This window comes from Trachinotus anak, unplaced genomic scaffold (assembly GCF_046630095.1).
Source record: "Trachinotus anak isolate AG129_WGS33_773 ecotype Australia unplaced genomic scaffold, CSIRO_AGI_Tana_v1 ptg000034l, whole genome shotgun sequence".
NCBI classification, from domain to species: domain Eukaryota; kingdom Metazoa; phylum Chordata; class Actinopteri; order Carangiformes; family Carangidae; genus Trachinotus; species Trachinotus anak.
In genome coordinates, this window is record NW_027273885.1 from 6,954,195 (window position 1) to 6,969,811 (window position 15,617).

A 15,617-nucleotide genomic window follows, 5' to 3' on the forward strand; every position below is an offset into this window, starting at 1 on the left:
CAAACCCCTCATCGGACAAGTATTTGTAGGATTAAAACAATCAGGACAACCGTGATAAAAACATCCGTGAAACTCCCACGCATATTTTACACCGTCAATCTCTGCGTAACCGTCTACAAAATAGCGACCAATCTGTTTTTCACCCATGTTGAGAGCATGCTGGATAAAGATTTTTTCCTTGTGCATCACCCACTCTAACCACCTGATGGATTCGTTTGAGAATCTTTTACACCGCTGGGCGTAGTTGTCAGGGCACGGTATGGCGAGGGTTTTAGGTTGCAAGTAATTGGTGAGAAACACCTTCATGCAGGCTGATGCTATGGTAATAGTGCGGAAAGGGTCCACGCCTGTCTCACTGAGATACTGCTCCCTGAATTTAACACACCCTGTGTTGAGAATATCAACGTCATTCTTACAGTAATGCAAAGCTTCCTTCCTAAAGTCAAAGACTTCCTGACTGGCTTTACTGTACCAGCTGTAAAACTCCTCCTGCTCGCGCGTCGTCATGCGGTCTACACCGTAATCAGACGGCGGAGGATAGGGTCCTACATACCTGAGGTGCTTTTCTGAGCTGAATCTGTGCGGAAAATACCCCTTGGTCTGATCGCTGAAGCCCAAAGCCTTGGGCATGGCGTTAAGACGCATGGGCAGGAAAGAAAGGGAATCTATGAACTTGAGTTGATAATCGGGTTCCTCAAAACTGAGGATTTTACAACCTGTCATGAGAATGTTTTGTGGCGATGCTTTCTCTTTCAATATACCTTTTAAAACTAGGTAGCTGTCAAATCCGCGAGCGTTATGCGCAATAAAAACATTTCCCCGGTACTGATTCCTCCTGAAATACAGGAGAAAGCGTTTAACACAGTCCAGACCGTAAAACACCTTCTCTTCACCTTTTAATGTTTTTGCATACACTAGAAAGGGGATGTGTTCGTTGTTCTCGTTGACAAATGTTTCAAAGTCATAAAAAACCAAACCGAGGTGTTTGGTCTCACTGGCGACGGGTTGAATGTAACACAGGTGATCGTCTGTTTCAGAACCAGCCGGTAATGTTTCACCGCAGATTCTACATCTAGATGCGCCACAACGATGCTCGGCCTTGCCTGTGGTCATATTAACGTAGTAGCACAGATTGCATAGTTTGCATTTTTTTACTTGATCACAAAAACTAAAAGCCTGTTTGTTCATAGGACATGGCTTAGCCTCTTTGTGTCGAGCAAAACAGGAGAGTGAACGACACGTCCTGTGACAATCTGAGCATTTTATGGGTTTGAGCTCTTGTGTAGAGCAGATGGGGTCGATGCAGACTTGACAGTAGCCCTTACAGCTGTGCACATAGGGGTTACATAAACCCTTGTAACAATAATTACAGATAAACTTTGCGCCCATAAAGGCTTTGAGGTTTTTAATCCCGTAGTAATGATTTTGCAATAGGAATAAAAACAGAGGTTTGGAACGATCGGGGAAGTCTGTTGCAAAATGCGAGAGGGGTTCGTTATGAGATGTTCTGTAAAACACTACAATTTTGCGCTTCAAGATCTCCTCAAATTTGGCTATGTCATTGAAAGTGACGGGCGTCTGATCATTTAAACCAGCCTGACGCTGCAACTCCCTACCCAGACTATCACACTGGCTATCTGTGAAATCTGGATGGATAACATGAGACAGGCTGACGGCAAAGCAGAGCTGATCGTTCCTGTCATCTGCAAAATAGAGATGGGGTCTTTTCTTTTTGAGAATTTCACAATCTAAAGTTTTCTCCATCTTACGTTTGGCACCGCCCGTAGGGTTCCGCACTATGTGAACAATTAATTCTACATCTTCGTCAGCGGCTATGTTATTGTTTGACTGTACTATACGATCGAGCAAACCTTCAAAAGCTGGAAGAATATTTCTGCCTCGGTCGTTGTTGGTGACTGAAACATAATCACGCACATTTTCACCTACCACCTCCAACTGAATAACATCATTGCGACTAGCTTGCGATTCTACCTCGTTGGCTAATTCCCTAATTACCCCTATCACGTTTCGATAAAATGCGGCAATATCGGGTACATTGCCGGGTCGAGGAACTGTAAATGTGTGTCTCATGACTAGAGTGTTAAACCGATCATAAGAGGCTGTTTCTGTCTCTCTGCCCCCTCTAAACCCCTCCTCCTCCTGCTCTTCAGCAGGAGTGTGTCTCTGCTCCAACCCTTCACCCCCCTGGTGAGGCTGCGGCTGTGATTGTGGCTGAGACTCATTTTGTTCATTTTGAGGTTCATTTGATGAGCTGAGAGCTGATATGTTTGTCTGATTTAGATTTTGGAGTATGCTTTCTATGTTGTGGAAGGCGTCCTCGTTGTTTTGATTTAATCTTTGGAATGTGTTTTCTAAGGTTTGGAAAGGATTTTGTGGTTCTACAGGCGAGTTATTTTGCACCTCAACATTGTCGGGTATAGGGATAAAACGTAATTGATCTACAGCTATTTGCAGGTCGAGAGGGACTTGGTGGACAGAAGAGGGTGTTGGAATATGACGCAATTGCTCTACAGCTAACTCAATTTCAAGAGGGACTTGGGGTGAGGGTGAACAAGATAAAGAGTCGGAATCAAATTCTCTATTCATCTTTTAAAATAAAAAAAATGTCATACAAATATACATACGTATTAAAATTACAACATTTTTTCACAAATGGCCGTGAAGGATGAAATGATAGAATGCATTACTTGGGTAACCATCTGGAGCGTTTCCAGTTGCTGGTTTCGGGCGCCTCTTTGGGTTCTTCCCGTTCCTCCTCTTCCCACTATCGGTCCTGGTGAATGATTGATAGCATCCGCAAAGAGTTTGCGGACAATCGTCGATCTGACACGTTGTATTTTACGCCTTTTGTGGGGTCTCGCCGGAGCCTTCTCAATGGCGTTTGTAGTGGTAACCCTCGCAGAAGAAGAAGAAGTGTGAGGTTTCTGTCCTCTGGGAGGACATGAAAAAACAGGTGTCACAGGTGCTGTTTGTCGTCTGATAGGAGATGGGAGGACTACCCAAGGTGGTGTCTGGGTCCTCAGGGGTGTTGAGACCATAGGCTGAGAGTCTGTTTGGGTATAACAAATTTAATGGGTTAGCATCATTAACAATAAACTTTTTACTTTTTTTGAAACAAACATTTTAATTAGACACAAAGTTTTAGTTTCAGAATTCACTTTATTTACCCTAGACTGGAAAATTGAATGAATAAAAAAATCCACACCATGCAAAATGCATTTCAACCTGCTTCCAGTTAACAATGAAGCAGTCTGTGTTTACAACTGTGTATGCACAATATATATATACTCGATAAGGACCTATGAGAACATGTTACGTCATCATCGTCATCACCGTGCGACCAAACACCAGGAAGTTGTATTTTCATTTGAACGCTGAAGCGCGAAGAGTTGACTTCGTTCCACGTATAGATCACATTAAAAACAAAGGAGGTTTAAAAAATGGTCAAGATTACCTGATATCTCCTGTGCCCCGTCGGATCCTTGCGCCGGTGGGACCTGCTGGATCTGCTTTTTATTTTTACGCGGACGGATCGCTTTTGGTCGGCCGGTTAACCCAGGACGTACCGCCGAATCGCTCTGCTGGGTCTTCTTTTTACTTTTCCCCCGGGGTCGGACCGGCGAATCCCCCGCTAGGATCTCGTCGATATCCCCGTGGAAGACGGCCGGATTCCACGCCCCAGCCGGCACCGGAGCTATCGGAGTGTTGATGCGCTCTTCACCCGCCGGAGGGGTGGTGTTGGTCGGGGCAGGTGGAGGAGGAGACGCGGCCTCTGACCGGTTCAACGCAGAATCCTCAGCCGCTTGGATTTCATGTAAAACCTCCGTGAAACTGCCGTCGAGGTCCCGTACGTCGTTCAGACCGTCGGTAAAATCTGTAAGTATATGTTTCAGCTGAACCTCAGTATGTTTTGTTGAAACTGTTATTATAACACAGAAACGGCTGCAGTGTGAGTTTTAAATTTTAAAAAGACAAACCTTACCAAAATGTGATTGTGAAAAGTTGATTCCTTCCAAATCTGCGGCTGTGACTTTAAAAGATGGATAATTCTGATTAAAAAAACACAGTCCAATGTTTAGACATTGAATAGAATACATAAAAATACGGTAAATATAGTAAATACTTACCAGAAAACTGCGGTGCTGGGTGGACATCTACGGAGACGGTATATGCTAAAATACACAGATCTTTCGTTTAATATTTTTAAATGTTATAAAAAAATAAGAAGCAACGTGTGTAGAAACGCAAAGTCTTCTTACCGCGAGCCATCATGCTGAGTTTTGAGTCGTACGTCCCGGGCCTGCTCCGTCATACAGCCGCTCAGGATGACGGTGTATTTATACCCGTACTTCTTATATTGAACACAATTACTCTCTGTCTTTTGTTTAGTTTGTTGTCTAGTTTTCCCACCAGAAAATAATTGGGTTTTGTTTAAAAAAGTTTTTCAGTCAAAAAAAAAAAGCTGGGTTCATATGGAAAGCTATCTATCATCCTAAGGTTGGATCAGGTCAAGTTTATAAGAAACAGAAAATTAGATACACATGGTTGTGAGATGACGTCTTAAAGTGTTTTTTGACCATGATCTTGAGAAACTCTTTGTATGTGAGGGTTGAATGAATTGTAGTTTTCTATAGTTTTCTATAGTTTAAAAAAAGTTTTTCAGCCAAAAAAAGCTGTCATATGGAAAGCTATCTATCACCCTAAGGTTGGATCAGGTCAAGTTTATAAGAAACAGAAAATTAGATACACATGGTTGTGAGATGACGTCTTAAAGTGTTTTTTGACCATGATCTTGAGAAACTCTTTGTATGTGAGGGTTGAATGAATTGTGGTGAGTACGGCTCTCCTCATGAAAATACACCGACTATAGTTTTCTATAGTTTTGTGACAAAAGTCTCTCTGAGTAATTTATGCGCATGCATGGGAAAAAGGGGGCTCAAAGATGACGACGTTTTTTAAATTAGATCTATATGCATGTGAGATGAAGTCTTAAAGTGTTTTTTGACCATGATCTTGAGAAACTCTTTGTATGTGAGGGTTGAATGAATTGTGGTGAGTACGGCTCTCCTCATGAAAATACACCGAGACTATAGTTTTCTATAGTTTTGTGACTAAAGTCTAGACTCTGAGTAATTTATGCGCAAGCATGTGGGAAAAAGGGGGGCTCAAAGATGACGACGTTTTTTAAATTAGATGTATATGCATGAGGGGGTCAAAGATCAACCCCTTCGTCTGGGAAAAAAGGGGGGGGGGGGGGGGGGGGGCTCAACCCTCCCCTATGCAAATTAGGTGAAAGGTCAGAGCTGTCAAAAGTTTGATGAGAAGTGTATCTATCCTCTCTCTAGAGTATAATCCCACTTAACGCAAGCAGTAAAAAATAATGCTTGTATTTTCTGTAAATTGACGAATTACAAGAAAGATATATATTTTCACTTTTATTCCAGAGCATATAAAATATAAGAAAGTGTTTTGCATGGTTTCAAAGGGCGATGTAAATGTTAGCTTCTTCCGCTTTGTTATTGTTGTTCTCCACTTTGCAGCTGCTGATGTGTTCGTTCTTGATTATCCACAAAAATCAGTCTCTAAATAAAATCTGCAGGTCATTTTGCACCAGCTGAAAGCAGCAGTCCATGCAGTTAACAATGGCTCATTTAAATAGCTACTTAGATAAGGTGCTTCGTGGTCTGCTCCCCACAGTTCACTGATTTCCACCTACCAGGGTCAGTGTTTTTCAGACTAAAAGCTAACCTGGTGAGACTTAAACAGGTTGTATGAGAGTAACTGTTATTCAGTGCACAAAGCTGTATGTAATTATATGGAATAAAAAAACAAGCAAAAAAAAAAAAACACCTTGTTTTTACTCCCAAATCCTAAACGTCCCACACACAGTGGCCATATGCTAGCCTCCAAAATGCAGCACTTAAATTGCCTCAGAGGGGTTTGTTCGGGCTGTATAGCTTCAGGGCGAGACAATGTTGGCATATCCCTCTTTGCCTCTGGTGGTGGGCGGGGGGGTGGGGGTGGGGGGGCTTTAGTTGAAGCCGTTGTCCTGTTAACTGGCACTATTTGGGGCTGGCCTAAGGCTGTCCATTGACACACATACACACAGATTCGCACACTGATGTGGTCTGATGGGCTTCAGGGTAATTTAAGCTCTTTAAAAGCCCTCAGGATCTCTCAGTTTGTGTTGTGCTTTTCTATCTGTGCTTGTATTTCGTGTTTGTGTGAACACCTATGACTGCATGTTGCCTGTATGTGTGTGGGTTTCACCAACAACTCAACTCCAACTTTCACAATTCCCCAGGCCCCAGCTGAGTTGTACAGCAGTCCTACTTATCTGATCTTGCAGGAGCTCAGTGTGTGCAGGTACCGTACAGCGCTGCAGCCAACTGGCACATGGATAAATCCCAAAATGTCTGTGAGACTTGAACCAGTTATTTGGGTCATGTTCGTTTAGGTGGAATGGAGTTATTCAGACACTGAACCCTGATTTACTGTACTCATTCTGGCCTTTTGTGTGCTAAAACTACTTGTTATCACCACGATTTGGCATTCTGTCTGCACACATCCTGGATCTGGTGCATTTGTTACAGTAACTGTACCATCTAACTCCTCCATGAATGGTTTACACTTCAAAACCAGGTTGCTGTGCACTGGATAATTCAAGAGGGAAACGTTAGCAGACATTTCTCATGATAACAATGAGATTGCGAACAGTTGCATCATGGCACAACACTTTTCACTCCTTTTAACCTTACAATGTGACATTATCCATGTCTGAGAATTCTCTGTTCTTGCACAAGATCTCTACATTTTGCATCCCAGTTCAGAGCTGTTGCAAGCTGCTGTTGCACACAGTACTTTCATCAGTTCTTCCAAGATAGATAACTGAAATAACTCATTTCCATGTTTTTGTACACATTTTCTGTTTTGTCGATTCCAATTACAATAGTTGCAAGTTCAAATGTCTGCCTTGGTCTGAAAACCATTTAGAAATGACTAAGATAAACTAAAAAGCATAAAAAGTAATTCACAAAGCACTTTCACGGCAGCTGCTTCTTCACGACACATTTTTAGGTCAGCCATTTGTGTGGTTGCTGGGTTGTAAGAATTTGCACTACAGAAAAACGCCAAGGGCCCAAATGTAATTGTAGTGTAGGTGGAAAAACCAAGTAAATACTGACGCATTCAAGCGCTTCCTAAAACCACCAAATGTGTGCATTAATATCTTAGAACTGCTCATTTCCTCTCCGTGTAAGTAATCACACACAATGATTGCGCGTCATGCTTGGAATTTCATCATTAATCTGAAAATGATTCAGCAGCTAATGCCCTGAAATTGAAATGAGAAAACGCCGCCTGTAGAATCTCTGCATAGCAGGTTTGTGTCATTACAGAACAAAGAGCTTGTGCGACAAAGAGCAGAAGAAATGCTGCAAAGGGCTTACAGGAGATTTGGTGGATTGACAATGATGAGCAATGTCTTCCCTGTATTAAAAGTAACAAGCTCGCCCTGCATCACTGAGCTGAAATCTAGGCAGGAAGTTCAAGGAGGTGCCTAGTTTGCAGGCACAAGGAGAAAATACAAACAGATGCTTTTTTCTTTAGAGAAGATGCATTCTCCCCTTAATAATTTATGTTCCAATTTCTTGTTCTGCAAAAACCCTCGCTCTCTAGCATGTTAATCATGGGGGGCAAAGGAGAGAGACAGGGCGATAGAACAGAATTGGGAAGTGCAGTTACTGTTAATAACAATGCCTTGAGGAGGGATGTAGAAATTGGTGGGTTTATTCTAAATCTCCTCAGCAGCCTTAGGTCAGGATATCATTGTAATCTGTTTTGCATATACACTGCACTGTATTGTATGTCCCTGGCTGTTTAGACACTGGTACAGGAGATTAGTCTGAATGCTGCAACTGTGAGAAAGACAACAGCAGACTAATACATCACACCCAGTGTTTTTCAACATAGAGCGCAACATCTGAATCTTCTCTCCTCAATATGCACATAGTGCTGTATTACCTTTAATTGCTGATTATAAGGTATATTACCCTTGCCCTTATACTGTCTGCTTCCAAACTGCTAGACAAAGCCTATCATGCCTAATTTTTTTCTTTTTTTTAACAAGGCTATTTTCGTTTCGTTTACATGTTTTTCCCCAATGACACTTTTATCACATAATGCTGTCTTGCATCGCAAGTGTTTAGCTGCCAATCAAGATCAGCAGGACGGAGCCAGTGACTCTGACTGGCTGTTGTAACAGGATGCAAATACATTCGTAATAATGACATTACAATTATTTGAGCAATGTTAAAATGTACTACGCTGTTTGACAATTTATGATTACGCTATATGTTTAGGTCTGCATTCATTCATATCATTGTTTATTTCATAATGTCTAATTTAACCCCTCAATTAACCATTCTGGTTTTCCATACAAAATACTCTGCAGGTGACAGAATCTGGACACCTTGCTCATCTGGTGATTTAAAGTAGACACAGTATTGAAGCTGCCAAGCAAGCACAAATAATTTTGAAAGCATATATTTAACCTCATCTTTGTGTCTCTTAGCCAGTGCTGAATTATATTCTAGGTGTGTCTGGTGGCGTCAGTTTCTCTGAGGTTTCTCTCTCATGCTCCTTTTTTTCCCTGTCAAACTGTGTCACGCACACACACACACACACACACACACACACACACACACACACACACACACACACACACACACACACACACACACACACACACACAAGTCTATCCTCCCTCGCTCTTTCTTATGCTAGAGTCCTCCTCCTCTTTCACCTCATCTTCCATCCCTCTCTCTCACAGACAATTTCTCTCTGCCCCTTTTTTATTAACTTCCTCCTCCTCTCCACCTTATATCCACCCACTGTACTGTCCTTCTCCTCACTTTCTCCATTCATCTCTCTCTCTCTCTCTCTCTCTCTCTCTCTCTCTCCCTCTGTCTTTTTGACTGGCTCTCTCTGGGGGCGGATGTGTCTCCGTGGCCCTGTGCAGATCTGGAAAGGACATCCTCTCAGTTTAATTCAAGTCAACCCCGGTCTCCTGGTGCTCCAAGACGCAGCATGTGTGACAGCTCTACAGAGACAGCCAGAAGGAACAGACAAGTCTCATCTGCATATATGAGTGTGTGTGTGTGTGTGACTGGGGGAGTGTGCTACAGCCAGTCATCTTTCAACATTTCCCTTGAGACTGAAGGAGTTAATTTCACCCTGGCAGCAATCATGGTTGTCTATAAATCTATGAGGAGAGACCGTGATGTTGATTAGTCAGTGCTAATTCAGCTCACACCAATTAAAGGGGTTGGGGTTGCTTGCTATCCAAATTATTACATAACATACGTTATTCGCTCTAAGCTATGATATTGAAAACTTGAAGGAATTGTGCCTTTTCTCACATGTCGGTGCCACATATGAGCAAACGCTTTGCCTGGCAAAAGCCTGAACCGCTGCTGCCTGTGGGAATGTTGCTTTCGAGAACATCTAATGTAATGCAACAGTTATGCAGCGATATAAAAAACATAACGAACGTGATAGTTGAATTATCACCTCCCTGCCACAGTCTCAACGAAAACAAGCTTCACATATTGTTAATCATCATCTGAGAGAATCTGTTCGAGTGAATCTTTTTTTTTTTTTTTGAATTGTAGATATTTTGTTCTAGATTAAATCCTGCATCTGAATACCAGGCATGCAAGTTTAATATTTGGCGCAGTGTTGAGCCCTGCTATCGACCGGTGGTGTAATCCTAGGGCTCTGTGATTTATGTAAGTCCTATAGATCTGTGTGCTCACCTGTCTTATATCAGCTGTGTTTGTTTGCACAAAAGCCAATATAAGAATATAAGGTTTAGATTCATCTTGCCCTCGGCTTGCCAGTAACAAATCATGATATTTTTCTTTGGTAGTGAGGAGACAACAGAGCCTACAAGTGATTTAGCAGCCAGACCTCTCTCTCTCTCTCTCTCCCCCAATCTCACCATCTCATCATTTGCTGCCTCCACATCTTACGATTATTTTCTCAGTTTTGTCATCAGCAGCATTGGCTCTTGAGCTCTCCCACCTCCCCCTGCCCATCCTCCTTCTCCCAAACCCTCCACGGTGCTCCCATACGATATGCCGACATATATATTTCCACCTCTAATAATATCAGAGGCCAAGGGGATTGAAGACAGGAGGGGTAAGTGGATCTGTCAGATCATTTTGCCCCTGTCCTCCACCTAATTCCTCTACTGGATTTTCTGGTGAAAATGGAGCATCTATTGGATGGGAAGTGAGACAGAAAGTAGGAAGACAGCCAGGACAGATTGAGACAGAGGGGAAAAGAAGATAGTAGATCGAGGTACCAACACCTGCATCCCCCTCTTACCTTTAAATGCATCCTTTGATGCTCAGGCGGTTTTAAATTTAGCTGCCTCGTAGAAAAAAAATAAATAAATAAAGCAGCTTCATGCTTGTTTATGTGGGATGTTAAGTGACAATGACAAAAAAAAAAGAAAAATGAACAAAGCAAGATTGTCAAGGTCAGCCCGGCTTTACGCTGAGATAAAAAAGTATCCTGATTTATTTGAAAAATATCCCTGGACAGAAATACACTGCTCCTAACAGAGAAATCAGCATCTTCACTCTGGTCATGAACTATATTTCTTATTGGCTGTACTGGAAAACACATTAAATGCATGAAGAATAGGTAGCATTGCACCGGTCAGTTGTATGAAAATGTGTTCCCCCACAACAACAAGAACAATAGGATACTCACAAGCAGCCCTCTGCCCGTCTGCAGCAAGCGCAGGCCCCTCCTCCAGCGTACTCCTTTCCTCTCTGCGCGTCGGTGTCGTCGGATACTGTCACAACTCTTCCTCTCAAGCTTGCCTTAATTGGTGCCGTCTGGAGAGCAGAGACGTGTGCGGCTGAAGGTGGTCCAAGGCAGTGGAAACTGTGTCACCGATGACAATCCAAACTCTCCCAACAAGTCTCAGGTCCTCAGGGTCGGCCCCTGGAGAAACAAGAGCACGAGAGTTGTGAGTAAGAATGGGCCTCCTCTTCCTAATACAATGAGGGGCATTGAAGAAAGGGAATGAGCAGGATGGGCAGCTGGGAGGAGACGCTGCCGTCCTATAACAGCCCCTGGGTCAGTCTCTGTGCCTCGGTGACAGAATTTCTGTTTGCATCTGGACAGCTGTCAGGAGAGATAATCATTGTGTGAATCTATTCCTCCGAGGACTCTGATGAGGTTAAGTTACATGCTGCTTGACAGACAGGAAATTGATGAGATTTTTGTTTTTGCCTTCATAGGGTGTGCCTTATAGGACTAAACCCATGTGGCTGATTTCAGCTGGATAGTTATGGGTATTTCACAATTTTATCAAATAGTATGACAACCACGTGCAAGACCTTTAAAAAAAGCAGAAGAAAAAATGATATATTTATATATTTCCCTATGTTATTAATTACTTTGTTTGTCCTGCTCTCTAAGGATGGCTACTAAAAATGTCCATTAATTCTAAAATGCAGCAGCAAATCAGCTATATCATCTATCATTAGCCACATTCCTCTTACGTCTGCCCTCTGGGAAGCATCATATCAAAATGTCCATTTGGAATAAGAGAGACAAACACACCAGCTGCACTTCTCACTCACTCCACCACAATTCCTCTGCATGACTCCCCCAGCAGCCACTCCATTATTGATGAGACTTCCTCTGTCGGCCTCATCTGCCACAGCGTTGGTTGTACTCGCCTGTGGGCAGCCACCGAGGTTGTAGAGAGAGGGACCAGCTGATGCCACGCAAGGAAAAATGAGACAAGGGTCGGGCACATTAACAGCCTATTGACAAGATGCAATGCAGAGGGCACGCAGTGTAGCAGGTTTGTTATCGGCCTTCTCTAAATTCAATAGGATTGTCATAAGGGAAGAAAGTAATTATCTTAAAACCATAGGGAATGTCCCTTCTGTAGAATCAGCTGATTCGCAGATACACGACCTGAGCCCAAGGATTCAAAACATGCTCCGTGGTGCCAGATTACAACAACTGAACCAAACAAGTGAGGAAAAAAGGAGCTACAGGATCACTCACAGATTTCCATCCAGGCACTATGTTTATGTTAGTATGTCGTTATGGTGTATATTGTGCATTTCCCTCAATTTGTCCGGCAGTTAAATGCTGAAAGATAATCACCTCAATCAACTGTACAGAAAACAGCTGTTTTTCTTTATGCATACTGTAGGTGTAAAGACAGACTGAATGAAACCAGAGAAGCATTGCTGGCATTTGAATTAGGCTTCCCTAAATTTAACATGTCTTAAATATATTTATAAGAATATACTGTCTCTACATTTAGGTATTTGTACAGTAATATATTATTTTGGGACAATGCCATACTTGTTAAATATATGTACATTTCAGTAATGTTGAATTCAATTCATCACACATGGGTGAGTGTGCTACATGAGAACATGTTAAACTGCTCTTGTTAACTATCATCATCTCAAATACAGTTTAAATATATCTATATAAGTAGATTTTATGTGTTGCCAACAACACACAGTATAAGTATACATGTTATACATTAATGCTAGTTTATCTATCTTATATTGAAATTTAAGATAACATATGACATATATAGAAAGTAGGTATTGAATGTGAAACTTCTAATTGAATTCAGACACAATGTATTTTAAGTACTTTTAAATAGGTGCATGACTTGAAGGCATAAGTGCACATTTTTTCTTGGTCCACCCACACATCAACACATGTAGACACATATACACCCTCCTCCACCATCGCTTTGACATGATGGAGACTGAAAAAACCCTTTTCAAACCTGCACCTCCTGCTTCTGAAGGAAGAATACATCTATACAGTTGTAGTTATTACTGCATGTTGTGGTTCAGATGTCATCTGATTAGTATCTCAAGGCTGAAGCATTGTTCGTGTAGCATCATTATTACACCCAGACAAGATAGTTTAAGTCAAAGAAAGTATAAAAGTGTGTTTTAAAAATGTTGTAAAGGACACTGGGTTGTCCAGAAGGTCATTTCAGTGCGGTGGGTGGGAAAAAAACAACAATAATTGTCAGCTTAAACTGTGCAGCGACCAGAGGAGGCCGAGGAGCTCAAGCTGGGTCTGTGCTCCCTGGGGGTTAAAAGCTCAGTGATAAAACCAGGCGCTAACCCAAAATGTATCTTTTGTCCACGGATGCGTAGCTATGGTTACTACACTGAATATAAATAGCCCGCTGATCGAAGTTGTGACACAGTGAAAGCAGGATAGTGATAGTTTTCAAGATAGAATGAACTGAGACAGAGACTGAAGACCTGCCTACCTGCCTGTTTGGGGCTGATTTATAACAACATCATCTTTCATGAGCTACAGCTGTGATTGGCTGGCAGTATTATTGATCGAACCCTCTCTACTGATGACAATAGCTGCTTGAAACAGAAATCTATATCTAAAAAGAAAAGAAGCCATGAAAAGGAGTGGATTCATTTCTTTGCAGTACTTAAGTCACACTTCTGGACACAAAAGCCAGCCTGAGACATATCTTGTTTTCTTTAATACCCCTTAAAGTAACCATAATAAATACATTAGTGATGGCGATTTGGAAATTGCAGTGCTTATGTAAACACCACAAACACACACGTGAAGTAAGATTTTCTTATCATGTCCAGATACAATTTTTTTTTAAATGGGTATGGTTAGTCCCTGTGATTCAGCTTTTTCAGGTCATTGTGATTTGAAAGAAAGAAGGAAGTATAAAGTCTGGCTTCAGAGGGGGCTGTGGGAAGTCGATAAATGCCCTGAACAGATGTCGCCGGAGTCAGCGTTGGTTGACTCTGAAGACTGCAAGTTAGAGAATGACAGAAATCTGGAGGGGTGGAGATAGAGAGAAGTGAGGTTACCAGACTTCTGTAGCTTGCTCCCCATTTCTGCTGGAGGCTACGTTAGCCAGTAGCTATTAGAATAACACACACCCGAATCTCTGAGTTGCATTGTGGGCAATTGAGGCACAGGGGGTTTTTGGCACAGCTGAAGAATTCATTGAGTATAAAAGACTTTGAATGTGTGTATGTGGACTGCAGCAGGCGGCTTTAACACTCTTCAACCACCATGTTCAACCACCACCCTGGTGCGTGTGCGTGGGTGCAGACACACATTCGCACACTTTCCGACAGGTTCATACTGTGCAGCGGGCTGTGGCGGCTCTAACGTGGGCTGACCATGACAGTCTGTGCATCTGACAGTGATGGATGGAGGACGTAACATGAAGCCTGCGGACTGTGTGGAGGGAGAGACCAGATAGGGTGGTGAGGGTATTGATTGACTTGAAACCTGCTAATGTATAAGCCGGCACATACAGAAACGGACCTGCACTCGCTTTCGCACGTACCTTATGTGCTCTTGCTATAAAGTGTAAAAATGTGCCTGTGAACATTTCTTCCTTAATGCACTTTTGATTGTGATTCATGCTTCCATGTGTACCAGATGCTGCATGGGTTTTTATATATTTTATAATTTAACACAGGGTCTGAAGGAGAAGCTGTGTGAGCCCTGCAGAGACAATCCTTTCTCATCCTGCTTTTACCTGATGGACCCACCGGGAGTAATGTCCAGGACAGTGTAAAAACACATGATGGTTTTATATGTTTTCTTTCTTTGTGCAAGAAAGGCAACTGCATGCTCATTTTCTGCAGAATTCACTATGGTAACTGCTTTTTTATATGCATTATTGTACCCTTGAATGATCAGACCTTTGCTGGATTCCACTGTATAAATCCCATCTCTCCCCTCATACATTACTTTTGTATTTGTTCATTGTTGAGAAATAATTTCAGTAAGTGGAAAAATGCCCTGCTGAGGAAAAAACAAAACAAAACTCTCTGCTGAATCTTTGATGGTGTTTCAGATAATGACAGAGATAATGACAGAGCTGGTGGCCTTTTTTAATATTGAAGACATCTGTCATTTAAGCAAAAATTGCCAGGTTTGTCATGAAAGAGAATTCATCGTGCCTTTGAGTATGGCTCAATGATTAATTCAGGCTTGTCATTTGCTGAGTAAATGCTTCTTTATTCTCATGTAAGTGGTCAATATTAATAATGCACAGGCGGGTCTAAGTTCAGCATCCGTCTTGGCAGAGTTCAACATGGAAGGTTTCACCAGCTGCACACGCTTGTCACCACATCCCTTCTTGCTCTTCCTCTCTTTCTCTGCCTCTCTTTTCTGCTGCAAGCACGCCACTCCATCCTTTCTCTCTCTCTCTCTCTCTCTCTCTCTCTGTCCCTGGCTCTGAAAGGCGCCGTGTGGCTCTGACGCCTATTCTGATAGAAAGATGTGACCCATCAGCAGTAATTGGAGGAGCTGTGGTGGTTGGGTTTCTCTAGGAGTGATCGATCCCATGGATGGTGGAGGTGGGCAGGCAGGCTGACAGCACTGCAACCCCCACACCTCCTGACAGCTCAATGAAGGCCAAGCCGCAGAGCACAAGATGTCCTTTTTACAAGAACAATCATCACGCGTGTAGGTCACCCTTGAGCCACCAGAACTCACAACCATCCAGTTAAATCATAATTACC

General features: G+C 42.4%; 1 protein-coding gene across 1 annotated transcript in view; it reads right to left on the reverse strand.

Annotated features, from left to right (window-relative positions):
- LOC139614437 (galactosylgalactosylxylosylprotein 3-beta-glucuronosyltransferase 1) overlaps nucleotides 1–15,617 on the reverse strand; it is an 85,989-nt gene that overhangs the window by 39,523 nt on the left and 30,849 nt on the right. Inside the window, exon 2 of the mRNA XM_071471703.1 lies at nucleotides 10,801–11,037. The gene's annotated coding sequence lies outside the window, so the exon portion shown is untranslated. The remainder of the gene's footprint in view (nucleotides 1–10,800; nucleotides 11,038–15,617) is intronic.